Source organism: Notolepis coatsorum (genome assembly GCF_963971535.1).
Source record: "Notolepis coatsorum genome assembly, chromosome: 12".
Lineage (NCBI taxonomy): Eukaryota > Metazoa > Chordata > Actinopteri > Aulopiformes > Paralepididae > Notolepis > Notolepis coatsorum.
Window position 1 is genome coordinate 74069734 of NC_140176.1, and position 19974 is coordinate 74089707.

General features: G+C 44.3%; 1 pseudogene across 1 annotated transcript in view; it reads left to right on the forward strand.

Annotated features, from left to right (window-relative positions):
* The window catches only part of LOC311237912 (alpha-amylase-like), a 30953-nt pseudogene extending 14982 nt beyond the window's left edge, over nucleotides 1-15971 (forward strand). Inside the window, exons 4-11 of the transcript in view lie at nucleotides 6747-6944; nucleotides 7201-7227; nucleotides 8331-8464; nucleotides 8558-8678; nucleotides 9561-9660; nucleotides 14634-14729; nucleotides 15406-15531; nucleotides 15770-15971. The product of the transcript in view is annotated as an alpha-amylase-like (transcript). The remainder of the gene's footprint in view (nucleotides 1-6746; nucleotides 6945-7200; nucleotides 7228-8330; nucleotides 8465-8557; nucleotides 8679-9560; nucleotides 9661-14633; nucleotides 14730-15405; nucleotides 15532-15769) is intronic.
* The last annotated feature ends 4003 nt before the right edge of the window (nucleotides 15972-19974 follow it).

Consider the following 19974-nt stretch of genomic DNA (forward strand, 5'->3'; position numbering starts at 1 on the left):
GACAAAACAAGGCAACAAACAAAAAGTACCGGGCCATGCCAGCAGGGGAAGCTACAACAAAAGTGGGGCTAGCAAGGAACAAGGTAGCCGAGGGGTAACCAGGGTAGCTGAGGGGTAAGTAGGGTAGCTGAGGGGTAACCAGAGGAGCAGAGGGGTAACCAGAGGAGCTGAGGGGTAACCAGAGGAGCTGAGGGGTAACTGCCAGGGCACTGATAGCTACAGGGCCTATGCTAGCTGTAATGCAACATTAACATAGAGGCTGCGCTAGCTGCCGGAGCTAGGCTGGCAGACAGGGCGGGACCAGCATGAGAGAACAAGCTAGCTGGAAGGACAGTCCTAGCTGTGGGGAACTGACCTTGCTAGCTGAAGGGGCAGTCCTAGCAGTGGGGGAAAACTGACCTTGCCAGCTGAAGGGGCAGTCCTAGCAGTGGGGAAAACTGACCTTGCTAGCTGAAGGGGCAGTCCTAGCAGTGGGAGCAAACTGACCTTGCTAGCTGAAGGGGCAGTCCTAGCAGTGGGAGAAAACTGACCTTGCTAGCTGAAGGGGCAGTCCTAGCAGTGGGGCAAACTGACCTTGCTAGCTGAAACGGCAGTCCTAGCAGTGGGAAAACTGACCTTGCTAGCTGAAAGGGCAGTCCTAGCAGTGGGAGAAAACTGACCTTGCTAGCTGAAAGGGCAGTCCTAGCAGTGGGAAAAACTGGCCTTGCTAGCTGAAAGGGCAGTCCTAGCAGTGGGAAAACTGACCTTGCTAGCTGAAAGGGCAGTCCTAGCAGTGGGAAAACTGACCTTGCTAGCTGAAAGGGCAGTCCTAGCAGTGGGAGAAAACTGACCTTGCTAGCTGAAAGGGCAGTCCTAGCAGTGGGAAAAAACTGACCTTGCTAGCTGAAAGGGCAGTCCTAGCAGTGGGAAAACTGACCTTGCTAGCTGAAGGAGCAGTCCTAGCAGTGGGAAGGCTACACAAAAAGTGGAGGCCATGCAGAGGGACCGGGTTAGCTGCCTGGGCATGGCTAGCTACAGGGCCTATGCTAGCTGCAAGGGCTGCATTAACATAGAGGCTGTGCTAACAGCCGGGGCTAAGCTAGCAGACTGGGGCCATGCAGAGGGACTGGGTTAGCTGCCTGGGCATGGCTAGCTACAGGGCCTATGCCAGCAGCAAGGGCTGCATTAACATAGAGGCTGTGCTAGCAGCCGGGGCAAGGCTAGCAGACTGGGGCCATGCTGGTAGTAGAGGCCTAACAAGCTGCAGGGGAGCTAACGAGGCTAAACAGGGAAGCAAACAGGGGAGTCAACAGGCTAACAGGGGAGCTAACAGGGGAGACTAACAAGCTAACAGGGGAGCTAACAGGGCTAACAGGGGAGCTAACAGGGCTAACAGGGAAGCTAACAGGGCTAACAGGGGAGCTAACAGGGGCACTAGAGAAAAAAAAAAAAAAAGGCAAACTCAACATACACCGTCTGTGCTGGCTGGGGTCGTCGATTGGTCGGGTCGTACTGTTATGGTTTGTAACCGACCCCAATCGCACAACACAAGACAGGTATGAGAGTAAGCCAAGAACTGGGCATTTATTGAAACACACAGAAAACGGCACTGTCCCTTTAAGGGAGAACACAAATGACTGGAAAACAAGAAATGGGAAAAGGGCACAGTGCCTTTAGGAGGCGAGCTGGCTAAGGGGAAGGCTAAGGGAGACAGGACCAGGGCAAGGGGAAAGGGCAGGAACAGGGAGGACTAGGAGGACCGGACGGAATGACTAGGAGGACTAGGGGGACTGGACAGGGAGGGCTAGGAGGACTAGAGAGGGGAAACAGGGACAGAGGCTCGCGGAGGCGGGCTGGGGAGAGGGAGGACTGGAAGGACTAGACAGGGGGACTAGGATGACTAGGAGGACTGGAAGGACCAGACAGGGAGGACTAGGAACAGGGCGAAGGCTGGAGCTGCTTACAGGGACAGAGAAAACAGACAAGGCCTGGGATAAAAGCATTAGAAGAATGTTGCTGCTCTGCAGCTTCTCCCGGGAAGGCTCGTCTGAGGAATCAGACAGTGACGTCAGAGCCGCTCTGCAGAATCCTCTCGGCAGCTCTCCGAGGTGGTAAACGGGACAGAGAGGGAGAGAGAGAGCGGGTTAGCTCAGAGTACAGTTGGGAACAGAGCAGGTGACAGGAGAAGTGACTTGTCCCAAAACAGATACTCCAGTGACTGAATCTTCGGTGTAATACACACTGTGAGTAAAGTCCAACAACAATCCACGTGATAGAATCTTCGGTGCAAATAGACACAGTGAGCGAAGTTCCAATAATAATCCAAGGTGATAATATCTTCGGTGCAAATACACACAGTGAGCGATGTTCCAATAATAATCCAAGGTGATAATATCTTCGTGTGAATACACACAGTGAGCGATGTTCAAGCAAATATTATCCCAAATGAACTATCCAAAAAGCTGACACTGGGTGAGTGACAGTCTGACAAAAAGCAGGATATCTTCAGTGTCTAAAACACACGAAAAACGAATAGGGTCAAAGACAGTCTTGCCAAACTCACCCAGGCGCTGTGCGTAAAGAGAGCAGGATCAAACAGGGCGAGCGCGTCGCCACGGGGAACGGGTTGTCCAAGCGGAGGTCTGAGTGGTGCGCGACTGCTTGGAGTACGCGCCGGTACGGAGGGCGCATCTGGCGCGGAGGTCTGAGTGGTGCGCGACTGCTTTGAGCGCGCCGGTACGGAGGGCGCATCTGGCACGGAGGTCTGAGTGGTGCACGACTGCTTGGAGTACGCGCCGGTACGGAGGGCGCATCTGGCGCGGAGGTCTGAGTGGTGCGCGACTGCTTTGAGTACGCGCCGGTACGGAGGGCGCATCTGGCGCGGAGGTCTGAATGCGCGTCTGGATGCGCGTCTGAAGTGAAGAGCGCGTCTGCTGCGCGGAGGTCTGGATGCGCGTCTGGGCGTCTGCTGCGCGGAGGTCTGGATGCGCGTCTGGACGTCTGCTGCGCGGAGGTCTGAAGTGGAACACTGGAATACCTCCCGTGGAAGTTTAGAGAGCGCAGTCCAGTGTCTCCTTCCAGGCAAACGGCGACAGGAGGCGAAGGCTAGAGCGCATCTGCTGCGCGGAGGTCTGGATGCGCGTCTGGACGTCTGCTGCGCGGAGGTCTGAAGTGGAACACTGGAATACCTCCCGTGGAAGTTTAGAGAGCGCAGTCCAGTGTCTCCTTCCAGGCAAACGGCGACAGGAGGCGAAGGCTAGAGCGCATCTCACGCCGGAGATGAAAACAGCATAACAGACAGAGAACCTCCCGAAGGAGTCTTGGTGATAGAGATATGATACGGAATGATACGGGACGACCCGACAAGGCTAGAGGGGAAGAGCGAGGTACTTAAAGCCCACAGGGGTGCTAATTAGAATACACATCAGGTGCGGGAGGTTAATTGATAATCGAACTAGAAGTGTGTGTTCGGCACCAGACCAATCAAACACATAATGACAGGTAGTCCAAGGGTGTGGCTGCTGAAGAGCAAACGAACGCGAGGGTGGGGGCTAGTGAGGTGAGGAGAATGCAATTGATTAACAGAAAACTAAAGGAACAGAGCGAGTAGGCTTAAAGGAACAGAGCGAGAAGGTGAGCAACGGAACAAAACCTCACATGTAGGGTATTAGATAACAAGTATTAGGTATATTTCTTGTATAATACATTTATTCAAATGGTGATTTAAATTGGAGGTGTACTGTTAATTAATGCTTGTATATCTAATTTTATGTTGTTATGTTTATGTGTATGTTTAAAAAAATTATAAAAAAAAAATGGCTGGACTCCCCTTTTTAAATAATTTGTTTTATTATCCTGCCCCATTTTAGATAGAGGTGATGTTAAAACAAAAATAGAATGTACTGTATATACAGAAATACACCTATAAAGAGGGTAGTATGGCAGGGGGCTTGAGCCCCTTTGGACCCTATCTGTGCACAATATATGCACATGTTTATTTCTGAATAATGAATCTCTCTACAGAATACTTGTGCTTTTGTACTGGGACAAGTAAACTAATGTGATTATTGTGTTTGTTAATTTATTATAGGTACCTTTGTAATAATTTTGTAATCAAATCCTGTTATAGCCTAATCCATCATTCCCCTGGAGCACAAGAATAACCTAGAGCGGTGGTTCTCAGAGGTTTTCACGTCAAGGACCCCATGTTGAATATGTAATTCAGATTCAGATTCCTTTATTGAGCCATTTGTGTAAAAACACATTGGTAATTGTTGCAGCAATACAGTGTATGCATTTTCTTTTCTTTTTTCACAGTAAACGACAACACCAACACAGACACAGGACAAGAAACAGTGCAGTGGAGGATTAATCAATAAAATACATATATAAAGTGAAGAGTGCAGAGTTCCAGTAAGGACTAGTGCAGTGCAGTCAGTGTCATTGTGCCAGTGTCACTTGGGGGCAGAGGGGGGGGGGGGGACCTGAGGCATTGATCAGCCTGGCGGCTGAGGGGAAGAAGCTCAGTCTGTGACAAGCTTTCACAGCCTTTGGGATCCTCAGCCTTCTCCCAGAGGGGAGCAGGGTGAAGAGGCTGTGACCGGGGTGGGATGGGTCGGCCATGATCTTCCTCGCCCTCTTCAGCGCCCTGGAGTCGTGCAGGGACCTGAGGGAGGGCAGGGGACAGCCGATCACCCGCTGCAGCTTGGCGAGATCTTTTGCCGCTGCAGCAGGGAACCAGGAGATGATGGAGTGGGTGAGGATGGACTCAATGATGGCCGTGTAGAATTGGGCCATCATGGTCCTCGGCAGTTTATATTTGTTTAACTGCCGGAGGAAGAACATCCTCCCCTGGGCCTTCTTGAGCAGGCCCGTGATGTTGAGCTCCCACTTCAAATCTCGGGAGATGGTCATGCTGAGGAATCGGCATGACTCTACGGAGGCCACCTGAGTGCCTCCCAGTATGATGGGAGGGGGCAGGGCTGCTTTCTTCCTGAAGTCCACTACCATCTCCACTGTCTTTTGAGCATTGAGCTCCAGGTTGTTGCAGCTGCACCAGCTCTGCAGCCTCTCGATCTCCCTCCTATAGGCCGACTCGTCCCCCCTGGAGATGAGACCCACCAGGGTGGTGTCGTCAGCGAATTTCAGGAGTTTGACCGAGGGGTGGAGAGAGGCACAGCTGTTGGTGTACAGGGAGAACAGTAGTGGGGACAGGACGCAGCCCTGCGGGGAACCGGTGCTGGTGGACCTAGAGCTGGAAATGCACTTCCCCAGCCTCACCCGCTGAGACCTGTTGGACAGGAAGTCCGTAATCCGCCTGAGTTGGGCTGGAAACCAGGGCTTGTTGTTGTTGAAGATCTTCCTAGTGCGGAGGGGGACACACACCTCCTCACCGAGGCTGATGAATGATGTCACAGTGTCTGTGTAGTCATCCAGGTTGTTTCCAGCCTCAGGCCCCGCCCACTCAAAGTCCTGGTCACAGCCTGCCCTCTTCAGCCAGGCACGGAGACACTCGCATGCCTCACTGGACCACACTCTGAAGCTCCGCACTACAGGTTTTGATTGTTTTAATCTCTGCCTGTAGCGAGGGATCAGGTGGATAAGATGATGATCACTGTTGCCCAGTGCAGCACGGGGGACACAATGGTAGGCCTGCCGAATAGTACAGTAGCAGTGATCCAGAGTGTTCACTCCCCGAGTTGGGCAAGTGACTTGCTGCCTGTATTTGGGGAGAGACCGGCTCAGATGAGCCTGGTTAAAATCCCCCAATACAACAACAAAACTGTCCGGGTGGTTACGTTCAACATTCGTCAGCTGTTCGGCTAGTGTGTCTACCGCTGCGGTGACGTCAGCGTCAGGAGGAATGTAAACACAGACGAGGATGTAAGAGTTGAACTCACGGGGGGAATAGAATGGACGACAGGCCAAGCACCCCCATTTCTTAAGATTCTATCCCAGGGACCCCCCTTCTGAGAAGACATTTGTCATTGGGTTTAATTCCATGCAGAATTCCATACATGATGTGAAGTCTGCAAAGCTAGTTCAGGCAGTCAATTCAATTCCGGCTGAACACTAGCTTTATATTGCATGCCAACGTTTATTCATGTTTTTATTAAGAACCAAAAGAGATACTTTTTAACATTTAGATCACTGCACAAAATAATTGTGTACTGAGACTCATCAAGCGTATCGTCCTTTTATGACAGATTTTAAACATTATGTACATTTCTTAAGGTGTGATAATAACAGTAATTGCCTTATTTCCACTGTGGATGCGTCTGTATAATGAGGCCCAGAGACGCGTCACATGCACAGGTTCCAGAATATTTGGCCCCTTGCTGCTCATAGACTCCACCACTATACGTGCTTATTCAACGGAATATGTGTGGAGTCTACATGGTCCTCACTTTGAATAATATATTATGTGATTTTCCTTTTTTTTATATATTTTTTTTTAACTTATTTCTGGATGTGCACTTGACGTGACTTACCGTGCCTTTCGAGTTTAAATAGGTTTGAAATGTATTTACTGCATCATTTAGAATTTTCTTTTATTGTTTCAAAATTATCTGCCAGTGCTGTAAGAAAGGTTAACTTGTAGCATCTCAAAACAAGTTTAATGAGATTGAATAAGATAAAAAAAAAAATTCAACGCAGCGATCGTTCCGTCTCTCCACGGGTTTGTTTGAATAGTGTAAAGGCGCAGCAGGGGGGGGGGGGTATAGTGTTCTGTGTATACGGCTCATGAGCCTCACCCTCTCGCGCAGGTGAAGATATACGCAGACGTGGTCATCAATCACACATGCTCGTCTGCCGCGGGGGAGGGCAGCCGCTCCACCGGCGGCTCATGCTTCAACGCCGGTGCCGAGGAGTTCCCATCTGTGCCCTACTCCGCTCGCCACTTCAACGATGACAAATGTGCCACCGGCAGTGGAAATATTGAGAGCTACCAGGACATTTATCACGTATCATTTGAAATAATATGAAAGATAACCTTTTGTAAGTAGACACAGATAAAGATATATGCCCCCCCCCTCCCTTTTCCTTGGCCAGAAACAATACCACAGAAATGATATCACAGAAATGATACATTATAATGAGTGTTTATCTTTGGGGGGGGGGGCAGGTACGCAACTGCCATCTGGTGAGCGCTTCCCCCCCCCCCTCAGAGGGCTCCCATCCTCTCATTTACCAAGAGGTGAGCGCTTCACCCCCCCAGAGGGCTCCCATCCTCTCATTTACCAAGAGGTGAGCGCTTCACCCCCCCCAGAGGGCTCCCATCCTCTCATTTACCAAGAGGTGAGCGCTCTCATTTACCAAGAGGTGAGCGCTTAACCCCCTCAGAGGGCTCCCATCCTCTCATTTACCAAGAGGTGAGCGCTTCACCCCCCCAGAGGGCTCCCATCCTCTCATTTACCAAGAGGTGAGCGCTTCACCCCATGAGATCCATAGCTCCTCTGGTTGGAGTTGTGCTTCTTGAGACCGGACGTATAAGACCAAAAAACTCAATGGTCTTGGTTTTTCATCTCAGACCTTATTTGACTCTTAATTACACTTATGTAATTATATAACGTGTGTAAATGATTTGCACACTATTACATTTTCTGCCTCCAAAATGAGTAACATTTTTCCATTCTTGGTTTGATTCTGCCTAGACTGCATTTATTTTGATCTGGAGCAGAAAGAGTCTAGTCTTGATCTGGAGGAGGACAAGTCTAGTCTTGATCTGGAGGAGGACAAGTCTAGTCTTGATCTGGAGCAGGACAAGTCTAGTCTTGATCTGGAGCAGGACAAGTCTAGTCTTGATCTGGAGGAGGACAAGTCTAGTCTTGATCTGGAGCAGGAAGTGTCTAGTCTCATCTTGATCTGGAGGAGGACAAGTCTAGTCTTGATCTGGAGGAGGACAAGTCTAGTGTTGATCTGGAGGAGGACTAGTCTAGTCTTGATCTGGAGGAGGACTAGTCTAGTCTTGATCTGGAGGAGGACAAGTCTAGTCTTGATCTGGAGGAGGACTAGTCTAGTCTTGATCTGGAGGAGGACAAGTCTAGTCTTGATCTGGAGGAGGACAAAGTCTAGTCTTGATCTGGAGGAGGACAAGTCTTGTCTTGATCTGGAGCAGGACTAGTCTTGATTTGGTCATGCTTCCAAGTAAGACACGTACAAGAGGACAAACATGGTATAGTTTGTCTCCCATGTTTGAAGTGAGATATCGATGCGCTTGCTGGAACAAAAAGCAAACATTTACACATCCAGCGGCGAAGATGCGTTTCATTACTTGCATTCACACACAGCTAGCTGACCTGACCACCTGTTTGATCATCTGTATCCAATCAACAATGTTTCTCTTCTAGGTCATTGACCTTGGCGGGGAGCCAATAAAAGCCAAAGAGTACTTTGGGCTCGGACTCGTCACGGAGTTCCAGTATGGGGCCAAGCTGGGGTCCGTCATCCGCAAACGGAACGGGGAGAAGCTGTCTGACCTCAAGTAAGGCAGAGATATAGGCTACAACTCATTTCTAGCTGGTGTTATTTGCGCTGAGGAGTGAGGGAATCACGTGCTTGTGTCTTGTGTTTTCAGGTCGTGGGGTGAGAAGTGTGGACTGATGCCGGCTGAAAAAGCACAGTCTTTGTGGATAATCACAACAACCAGAGGGGCCATGGAGCAGGAGGAGACTCTATACTCACTTTCTGGACCCAAGGTCAGCGATCATTATCAGTGTCCTCCTTATTAGAGGTGCAGCAATACCAACGTCAGGTATTGACCCCGATAACAGGCCTAGATTACTCGGAATTGATGGATGTTACAGGAACTGAGTTCTGGAACAGTGATATTGTTTGATGATAGTGACGTGATGTTTATCTTTTTAAAGTCGTATTGTCCTTCTTGTTATAAAGGTAAGTGTAACGTGTTATGCTCATTTGTGACTGTATATAACAATTTAACAATTTAAGCAAACTATTTACAACAAAACAACTAAACAACTAAAATATTAAACATGTTCATCTTGAATCTAGTCTTAACATTTTATTTTTCTTAAGTGGGGAAAAAAATCTGTAATGGGATGAGATCATTTAATCTTTTTCAATACAATTAAACTTATTCCAACTAATTTATTGAAATAAATGACATTGAAATAAAGGACTGATATGGCTTGTGTCAACGCTTGTTTCACATATGGAGGCAAATAAAATTGACCTAGCTCAAAACCTGCCCTCTTTTCTTGATCCTCCATTCACAACTGTTGCTTCCCTCGGACAAACAAACTTTGTTTAATTGATCCTCCAATTGCAACTGTCACAACTGTGATCCTCCAATCACAGTTGTGATTGGAGGATCAAGGAAAGAAGGCAGGGTTTAAGATAGGTCAATTACATTTAACAAAGTAACATAATCGCACCCCATTGTCAGATGTCTTTATACAATTTTGCATTAAGTCCAAGAATATTACAAGATTATCACTTGTTAATATGTGTAGTTTTTTGGGTACCTGCTATTACAGTAATTTAGTTGGTGATGCTTAAGCTTGAGTCTATTTTGACATATTATTTAACTTGCCTCACTGTACTTTTTGTTCAACCAGGATGTACAAAATGGCTGTGACATTCATGCCAGCCCATCCGTATGGACTGATCAGAGTCATGTCCAGCTACCGGTGGGATTGACGTCCTGTGAAAGGCAAGGTTGGTAATCATTTCTTGAATCATGTACAATAGTCTGAGTCTCCCATTCCTAATGCATCTTTTAGTGTAGAAACATGAATGGTGCCATCAGTGATTTGCAATTGAAACAGCTGTCTCTTCATAATTAGCATACTGTACGTATAACTGGTTATGGACTGGGGTGAGTTATGTTCAATTGAAAAGTCTGTACAGTAGTGACATCAATGTGTGCTTTAGAAACTGGAGACTACTGCACCACAACAATCTGAAGACATGTATTGTCGCTGTGGAGCTGGAGACTACTGCACCACAACAATCTGAAGACATGTCTTGTCCCTGTGGAGCTGGAGACTACTGCACCACAACAATCTGAAGACATGTCTTGTCCCTGTGGAGCTGGAGACTACTGCACCACAACAATCTGAAGACATGTATTGTCCCTGTGGAGCTGGAGACTACTGCACCACAACAATCTTAAGACATGTCTTGTCGCTGTGGAGCTGGAGACTACTGCACCACAACAATCTGAAGACATGTCTTGTCGCTGTGGAGCTGGAGACTACTGCACCACAACAATCTGAAGACATGTCTTGTCCCTGTGGAGCTGGAGACTACTGCACCACAACAATCTGAAGACATGTCTTGTCCCTGTGGAGATGGAGACTACTGCACCACAACAATCTGAAGACATGTCTTGTCCCTGTGGAGCTGGAGACTACTGCACCACAACAATCTGAAGACATGTCTTGTCCCCGTGGAGCTGGAGACTACTGCACCACAACAATCTGAAGACATGTCTTGTCGCTGTGGAGCTGGAGACTACTGCACCACAACAATCTGAAGACATGTCTTGTCCCTGTGGAGCTGGAGACTACTGCACCACAACAATCTGAAGACATGTCTTGTCCCCGTGGAGCTGGAGACTACTGCACCACAACAATCTGAAGACATGTCTTGTCCCTGTGGAGCTGGAGACTACTGCACCACAACAATCTGAAGACATGTCTTGTCCCTGTGGAACTGGAGACTACTGCACCACAACAATCTGAAGACATGTCTTGTCCCTGTGGAGCTGGAGACTACTGCACCACAACAATCTGAAGACATGTCTTGTCCCTGTGGAGCTGGAGACTACTGCACCACAACAATCTGAAGACATGTCTTGTCCCTGGGGAGCAACTCGTGGCCCCATGCTTTTTCTTAGAGTTGCCTTTGAAGCTGCCTTGTCAATTGAGCCAGACGAAGAATCTTAACGTCTGTTTTAACTAGGGATGTCCGATATTATCGGCCGATATCGGCATTAAAATGTGATATCGGAAAATATCGGTATCGGTTTTCAATTTATTTAAATTTTTTTTTTTACATTTCTATAACCTTTATTTACCCAGGCAAGCAAGTAAGAACAAATTCTGATTTTATTTATTGTCAAAAGTATGCATAATGTTGTGTTAATTCCACAACAAGAGATATGTAATGTTAATTACCTGAAAAAGGGGGGGGGGGGGAACCCTGCATATATCGGTATCGGTTGATATCGGTATCGGAAATTAAGAGTTGGACAATATCGGTATATCGGTATCGGTAAAAAAGCCAATATCGAGCATCCCTAGTTTTAATTGTTCAGTAAAAAACAATGGTCCTCATTCTCGAACGGACATACGTAAAGGTTACCAAGGAATTCCTTCGTAACTCGATTCACATACTTATTCGGCATTCTCGAACGGCTTCGTATTGTAAATTCGTTGTAGGATTTATGTAGGATTTACGAACTCGAAAAGGCAGTTGTAAGTCGGACAGACCAGTGTGCGCCCGTGTTTTCACCAGCTTTCTCTGGGACAAGTTATTGGGGATTGCTGATACTACAGACATCCGTGGAATTAAATAATTATAATGATAATAAATACAACAATTACATTTTGCATTCATAGTCCTGACTCAATGAGGCATCGTGAGAATTACACACACACACTGCAAACTAAATAAATATGAACTAAACCGATCAGCTCGGATATAGCTACTGTATAGTGGAATATACTATATTCATATGCCATATACTGTCTTCTTCTCTATGATATTATTTATTGTTTGTTTGATTCCTATTGCTAGAACAAAATAAATGTGTGAAGAAACGGCTTAGTGAGGCAGCCTCAGCGCACAAGCACACAACACACAACACACACACAAACGTACTGTATACATACGAAATTAATCGTTCCAGCAAAGTAGGCTTCTATTATTCTAATTACTTGTTTTATTAGGTATTATACTAATTACACATCAAAGAAGCTACATCCGTAGAAACATTTAAGTCCCACCTCGAAACCCACCTGTTCAATCTTGCATACCCTCACCCCTGACCCCCCAACCCCTGCATCACTTACATTTTCACATCTGTACACACCTATATTTTAGTATTATTATTTATTTAAAAATGTTCTCTCTGTCTTGTCTCTAAGCTGTCTCCCTCTCTCTGTATTATCCCCACCATGTCGTCATTGTGAAAGTCCATGTACTGTGTTTGTCCATGTACTGTGTTTGTCCGTATGCTATAATGCCATGTATGTAAAGCGCTTTGAGATGCCTAATGTAAGGCGCTATATAAAATAAATGTATTATTATTGAGTCAGGACTATAAATGCAAAATGTAATTGTTGTATTTATTATCATTATAATTATTTTATTCCACGGATGTCTGTAGTATCGGCAATCCCCAATAACTTGTCCCAGAGACAGCTGGTGAAAACACGGGCGCACACTGGTCTTTCCAACTTACAACTGCCTTTTCGAGTTCGTAAATCCTACATAAATCCTACAACGAATTTATAATATGAAGCCGTTCGAGAATGCAGAATAAATACCTGATTTTATTAGGTATTATAGTAGCTTGACATTCAGTATTGACATTACTGATATCATGCTAATATGTCATGTTCTACAGTAGGACTTACTACTATAATACCTAATAAAACAAGTCATTAGAATAATAGAAGCCTACTTTGCTGGAACGATTCATTTTGCACATATACAGTACGTGTGTGTGTGTGTGTGTGTGTGTGTGCTCGTGCGCTGAGGCTGCCTTACTAAGCCCTTTCTCCACGCATTTCTTTCTTTCTGGAGCATCTATTTATCCACTCTGGTTGGATGGTGTATTGTACTTGTGCTGTATAATGACAATACATTTGAATCTAATCTCATTTTGAGATCAGTCGCAAATCACTCCCACGCTACCTGTAGAATGGGTCAGCATGGTGCAGATGCAATGCCGAACCTATCAAGCTGTTTTGCACACACCTCCTTCACCTTATAAGGAGCTGGCTGTGAGGATTGGTTCTTTCCCCACCACAGGCTTCTTAAGGTACTGTGATGATTGGTCCGTTCCCCGCCACACGCTCCGTTCCTTTAAGGTACTGTGAGGATTCTGTGATGATTGGTCCGTTGCCGAACGCACACTTCTAAGTCAAGTATCAATTACCATCACGCACCTGATGTGTGTTCTAATCAGCGCCCCAGAGGCTTCATATACTCTGACCTTCTGTCATTCGATGCCGGGTCGTTTTGAGTACTACTGTTCTGGAATACAACTGCATATACCTGCTTTTCCCTGTCGCTGTTCCTGGTCTACTTTCTCTCCAGGACCTTTCTGTGGAGAACCGCAGTGGAGAACCTGGTTCCCCGTTTGGAGCTGCGCCTCGTTTTCTGCCCGCTTTACGCGTTGCGCTTTGGTGAGTTTTTGGAAACAGTTCTTTTTGGATTATCAGTTTTTTGTGTGTTTGGATAACACTGAAGAAATACCGTTTTTGTTTTGTACTGGACTCAGCTAATTTGTGTGTTAGGATAACACTGAAGAATACCGTTTTGTTTTGCACTGAACTCAGCTAATTTGTGTGTTAGAATAACACTGAAGAATACCGTGTTGTTTTTGCACTGGACTCAGCTAACTTGGGTGTGGTACACCGAAGATCAAGTCACTTGTGATTTATACTGGACTCAGTCACCTCTCTGCCTCTGTGTGTTCGTTGGGCTGTTTCTGATTTCTCTCTCTCTCCGTTTTTCCACCGTGAGTGAAAGCTGGGAGTATCTGCAGAGCCGCTACAACGTCACATGCCAATTCCTCACCACTATCTACTGGGAGTATCTGCAGAGCCGCTACATCGTCACATGCCAGATCCCCGTTTGTTTGATTACTGTACCTCATCCATCTTGTGACTCTGTAAATAAATACGCCCTAGCTTTTGGCTAACTCTGAACTTCCTGTCTGTGCCGTTGCGTTTGAGGTCGGTTACAAACCATAACACTGGCGGGGCATGTCTGTATGCAAATTCAGTTGTACGGGAACGCGCATTGCAATTTAAGAATGAGTGACGTATTTCGTTCATGGGAACCCAGCTGCGAAGATTTTGGCCACTTACGGAGACTGGTTCACCCATTCAGAAAACCGGAGGAGGATATTTGTAAATGTGTTAGTACAACATTTTTACCAAGATATTTACAAAGGTACTTACGATCATGTTCGAGAATGAGGACCAATGTGTCCAAACTTCACTATCTAAAGACGGTACGTTGGAATGTTGAGTTCATTCATTGTCACAACTGCAAATGGGCTGTCCAAAAAATGTCAACGCTCCTACAGAAGTAAAGTCTGGAAAGTGTGGAGAATGATTTTGACGATATCCAGCTCTTTAAGTGCAAGAGAGACAAAGGCTTGATACTATTATTATCCCATAGTCAAGTGTGTAAAACACGTCTGCTATGTCTGAAACAGGACGTCTGTAAACTTATGGAATTTGAAAAGCTAATTGGAAGCGCCCCATTCATTGTCCATTTACATCACCAATCGGAGACTTCTGGAGGGTGATTTCTGACTTTAGGAGAGAAATCATGGTGCATGTTCATAAATACTGAATGAACTGTCCTGGGGCAGAAGAAGAACATATGAGAATTCTTTAAAAGGGTGGTATTTAAGTTACTTGTCCTTATGTCTATATGTCAATTAGGATCAGAATGACTGGATGGGCCCTCCCAGTTTCCCTGATGGCTCCACCAAGCTGTGGGGGGGACTGGGTGTGTGAACACAGATGGCCACCAATCAGGTGACTGATTGCACCTGTCAAATATGATATTGACTCTGGCCTTGATTATATGAATTGCATGGGTAACACATTATAGTATGAGTGCAGGGGTGTAGCAAGGAATTTGGGGGCCCTTTGCACACGATGTGTCTCTGGGTCCCCCTCCCTATCCACGACTCTTACATACTATGCACCTCCAGACAATAATTATAAATGAATTGACTTAACAATTAAACCAGCACATCCATAGTAGAAATAAGGGGAGCACTAAGTGGATGTTATTACGACACCTTTATTGTTCAAATCTGTCATGAAAGGACTGCTCTGCTTTAGCCTCAATAGTCTGCACAGGAAAAGCCTGACCCAAAATCCAGTTGATCTCAGACCACCGCACAACCTGTTGCTGTAAAGTTTGATGGATGCAATCTGTAACCTGTTCCCTCTGTTGATTATTTTAAAAGTTTGACCTTTTAAAATTATTATTCAGAAATACTCAATTCAGGACCAAAACGAATATTTTATTGCAGCCCCTCTGAGGGCCCTCCACCAGCTCGGGGCTGCGTAGTCAGTTCCATTACTCTCTCTCTCTCTCTCGCTTGCTCCGCCCTGCGTAGTCAGTTCCATTACTCGCTCTCGCTTGCTCCGCCCCTGTGAAAGTGATTGCGATGGTAATTGATTTGAATTCTAATCTGTGTAGAAACATGGTGGCATTCCGCAACGTGGTCGCTGGGGAGCCCTTATGTAACTGGTGGGACAATGGCAACAACCAGATAGCCTTTGGACGAGGAAACCGCGGATTCATAGTCATCAACAATGATGATTGGTGAGGTTATTATTCATTATTAGTAGAAGTAGCTGTAGTAGTAGTAGTAGTAGCTGTGTCCTTTTTTTCTTCCATTTTAACAAATTATTCACTGACAATACCCAGTCTGATAAAAAAAATTAAAAGATGTTGACCAAAATAACAGTTTTATGCTTGCTCAGAGAAAAGGATTGATCAAACGATCCATTTTAAATCAATGCAGTGACACACTCTAATCTTCCGTGATGCTTTTTTTCAGTGTTTTGAGCGTGACTCTGCGTACGGGCCTACCAGGGGGCTCCTACTGTGATGTCATCTCAGGCCAGATGGAGGGAAGCGGTTGCTCTGGGAAACGGGTCACGGTGGATGGCGAGGGGAAGGCCCACTTCATTATTAGTAACACAGACCCGGATCCTATCATAGCCATCCACACAGACGCCACACTACGGCCAAACCAGTAGCTAAACAAATGGATGGATGGATAGATGGATGGATGGGAAGAAAATAAAAACAGCCATTCATTTTTCAAACAATGTAAAATAATCTTAATAGATATACATATTCATCATTAACAATAAAACAAATATTTCCCTCACTTATTTGCGAGGCCCACCGTAATATCAGACAGATATACCAACAGATATACACATTTCCCAACAACATTAACAGTGCTCCTTTGTATTGCATGTACACAATACAAATGTATGCTTTTCTGCTGCTAAACGTGTCTTACTCACCCTAGTCAGACATCACAAATTATTGTATCCCACACACCCACATACATAAATCATATAGTCAATTATGATGGCACATTGTGGTTTGTGGTTAGTCTTCCATGTTTGCGAGACCACAGCTACAACCTAACTACAATAAAATAAAGAGTGTGGAGCCAATGTGTTGCCCTCCACGGCATATGGGGCCAAGCTCACTGCATGTGGAGCCAAGCTCACACAGTTCCACGTTATATGTGTAGTGACAGACTAGCATGTAAGGGAGAAATTGTTAGGCCAGGGGGCAACTGCCTACCTTGAACCAAGTCCAGCAGCAGACATGTATTGGTAAAAAAAAAAGCCCCTACATTTCTGATGAATGATGAATTAATTATGAAATATTCCATGGGGCCTTACTGTACATTAATGAAATGTTAAAAACTGAAAGAAGCTGATGGAATTCAAACAGATTCGTATTTTGTTGAACACAATCTTTTCCTGAACACCACATTTGCAACTTGTGTTACAATAATCAATATAGAAATATAAAAAAGCAATAATCAATCAATTTACTTGAGGAACCTGAACCTTTTACAGTTTCTTGTCGTTTTATTTCAGGTATTTTTCCTAGAATGTGTAGGTCAGGGGTCAGGCTAAGTAGGCTAGCTGGTCCGCCTGGCCAGTCATACACTGAAATAGGCTGGGAGGATATTGCACATATTCTATAGGCTTTAAATTATACAAGAAGATTACTGTCTCTCTCTTTTTTGTGTGTGGAATAAACGAATAACTGATGTCGCTTGTTGACTTTTCCTTCTCAGTTGACCAACTTTGCCGTTGCTAGCTTTTGCTGACTTTGTAGGAGGCCCGTACTGCACAGTGAGGAGACAGACACTGCTTAGTCAACGAGAGAGAGAGAGGGGCAGAGTTCTGCGCTGTCTTTCCAAGAGGAAACGTGTCAATTTGAAGGTATGCTTATTCATAATGAAGCAAGTGATGGGTTGACCATGCATATTTCATGATTTTAAACCTTGCAAGTTTCATGAAGTTGTCCAAATGAGTAAAAGTGAAGTAATGCTTTTGAATAATTTATCTATAATGCCTTTGATAAGAATTACTACCAAGGTCATCACTTTTACCCTAGTCATAAGATTTGTATTATTTTATTCGTTTCTATTATTATTATTATTATTATTATTATTATTATTATTATTATTATTATTATTATTATTATTATTATTATTATTATTATTATTATTATTATTATTATTATTATTATTATTATTATTATTATTATTATTATTATTATTATTATTATTATTATTATTATTATTATTATTATTATTATTATTATTATTATTATTATTATTATTATTATTATTATTATTATTATTATAATTTTTTATCAACCTTTTTTTTATGAATGTTATAGCTTCTGGGAAGGTCAAATTTACTGGCAGTGGTTCATAGGAGTCATAATAACCATACATACATACCACACTATACATAATTGTATATATACATAATAACATGCTCATAGCTGCTTCCAAACCAAAACATGTTGGTAAACAAACACACAAATGTAAATGTTACAGGTAGAGCTGGAAGGCACCGCCACGCATCAATAATATACACAAATCAGGAATCCATTCCTATACATAACTCAATTCAAAGATCACATTTCAATTTGCGCTGGAAGAACCAAAATACCGCTGAACATAAGGACAATATGGGGCACATCGCCCAGCCCTACTTACGGGTTTACCACATTTGTGTGCATATCTGCATAGGTATCCACCTTGTCCCTTTAATGCTCTGCACACTTGATACATACAATATTCATACAAATGGACTACATTAGATATGCATGCACCATGCATACTATACAACATAGAAATAGGTGCATCATATATATGTGCATATCAATACCCAGTGCCTGCACATACTATGAATGAACACTTTGGTTATACCTGCAATTTGTACAACTCTGTTATAAATACGTCCATTTCCCCTTTTTAATAAAACCCAAAGGCTAAACATACAAAGTGAAAATTAAAAAGGTTTATTAAACTCCACTTCTTAAGATAAGATAAGATATTCCGTTATTGATCCCCTTGGGGAAATTCAGGCATCATGGGGGAGGGGAGGTACAGGTAGTAAAAAGCAGTGTCAAACAAATCAATATGCTTAACATAACATAATTAACTCTGGACATGTGCATACTGGTCAACAAGGTGCGAGATGAGGGTATGTATGCCCTCTCAGTTATATTTGCCCTACAATAATAGTTACAATATATAATCTAATCCAATCATCTAAATCTAATATAATATATAGTCTGAAAAAAACTAAATGCTAAATATATGCAATATATAATCTAATAATCCAATAATCTAAATCTAATCTAATACATAATCTAAAAATGCTAAATATATGATCTGATGAAGTATACAGTATTCACATAAAGTGCGGTATGCATAAGGTAGTATATTGTCCTTTTAGGTTCCTAGTAGTTGGATGTCTGGCAGCAGTCCCTGCCCACTGTTGTGGATCCTGATGGGAGCCTTATCCCCCATCCCAACCACCTGGACCCTCAGATAAACCTCTTTCCTTAAAATGACCCATTTACTACAACAGTCAGTTATGACTAAAGGTCCCGCTTTCCAAATGATCTTTGATTTTGGTGATTAAAAGTGTGTCCATGAAGTTATACGTTGTATGTTTGAGTGCTGTGTTCTGGCAGATGAAAGTTCAAGTTGAGTGTGATCTAGATATGCAGAGAGCAGCCCCCCATAGACAATGTATGTGGTGGTCAGTGTTGTAGTCGAGTCACTAAATTTCGAGTCCGAGTTGAGTCTCGAGTCCCCAGTGTTCGAGTCTGAGTCACCAAAGAAGAGCCCGAGTCGAGTCCCCGTCATCAAGGTTGAGTCCACTTCACTCTGGCAGTTAAAGAGCTGACATACAAATAAAAAAAGATCTACATTAAACATAAATGACAGCGGTCACCATTTCAAACTGAGTTTATTTACTTTGTGACACAATAGCCAAACAAAACAAATCAATATATTATGCCAAATGATTAGGGCATATTACAAAAAACATAATAATGTATAATAATAACTTATCAACTTATTTATCAATTAACAATTCCATGTCCTCGTCTGCATCTTCCGAGTCTGAATGCAGTCAATGCTCGAGTCCAAGTCCAAGTCCAAGTCCGAGTCATCAGTGCTCAAGTCCAAGTCGAGTCACGAGTCCTGAAAATCAGTCCTGGACTCGAGTACTACAACACTGGTGGTGGTTTCCTGCTGCAAGCAGTCATCCTCTTGGCAGCTGTAAGACCTGCCAGTTGGAGGCGCTTCTGTCGTACTGTGAGCTCTATAGAAGAGGTATCATGGAGCAACATCATGTGAGCTCTATAGAAGAGGTATCATGGAGCAACAGCATGTGAGCTCTGTAGAAGAGGTATCATGGAGCAACATCATGTGAGCTCTATAGAAGAGTGGCGCAACAACATGTGAGCTCTATAGAAGAGGTATCATGGAGAAACAGCATGTGAGCTCTATAGAAGAGGTATCATGGAGAAACAGCATGTGAGCTCTATTAGAAGTGGCGTCATGGAGCAACAGCATGTGAGCTCTGTAGAAGTGGCGTCATGGAGCAACAGCACAGACAGAGGGGGTGGGACTTGTAAGATATTCTGCCTGAATTCCCTAACCTTTGGGCACTCCCATACCATATGGATATAAGTACC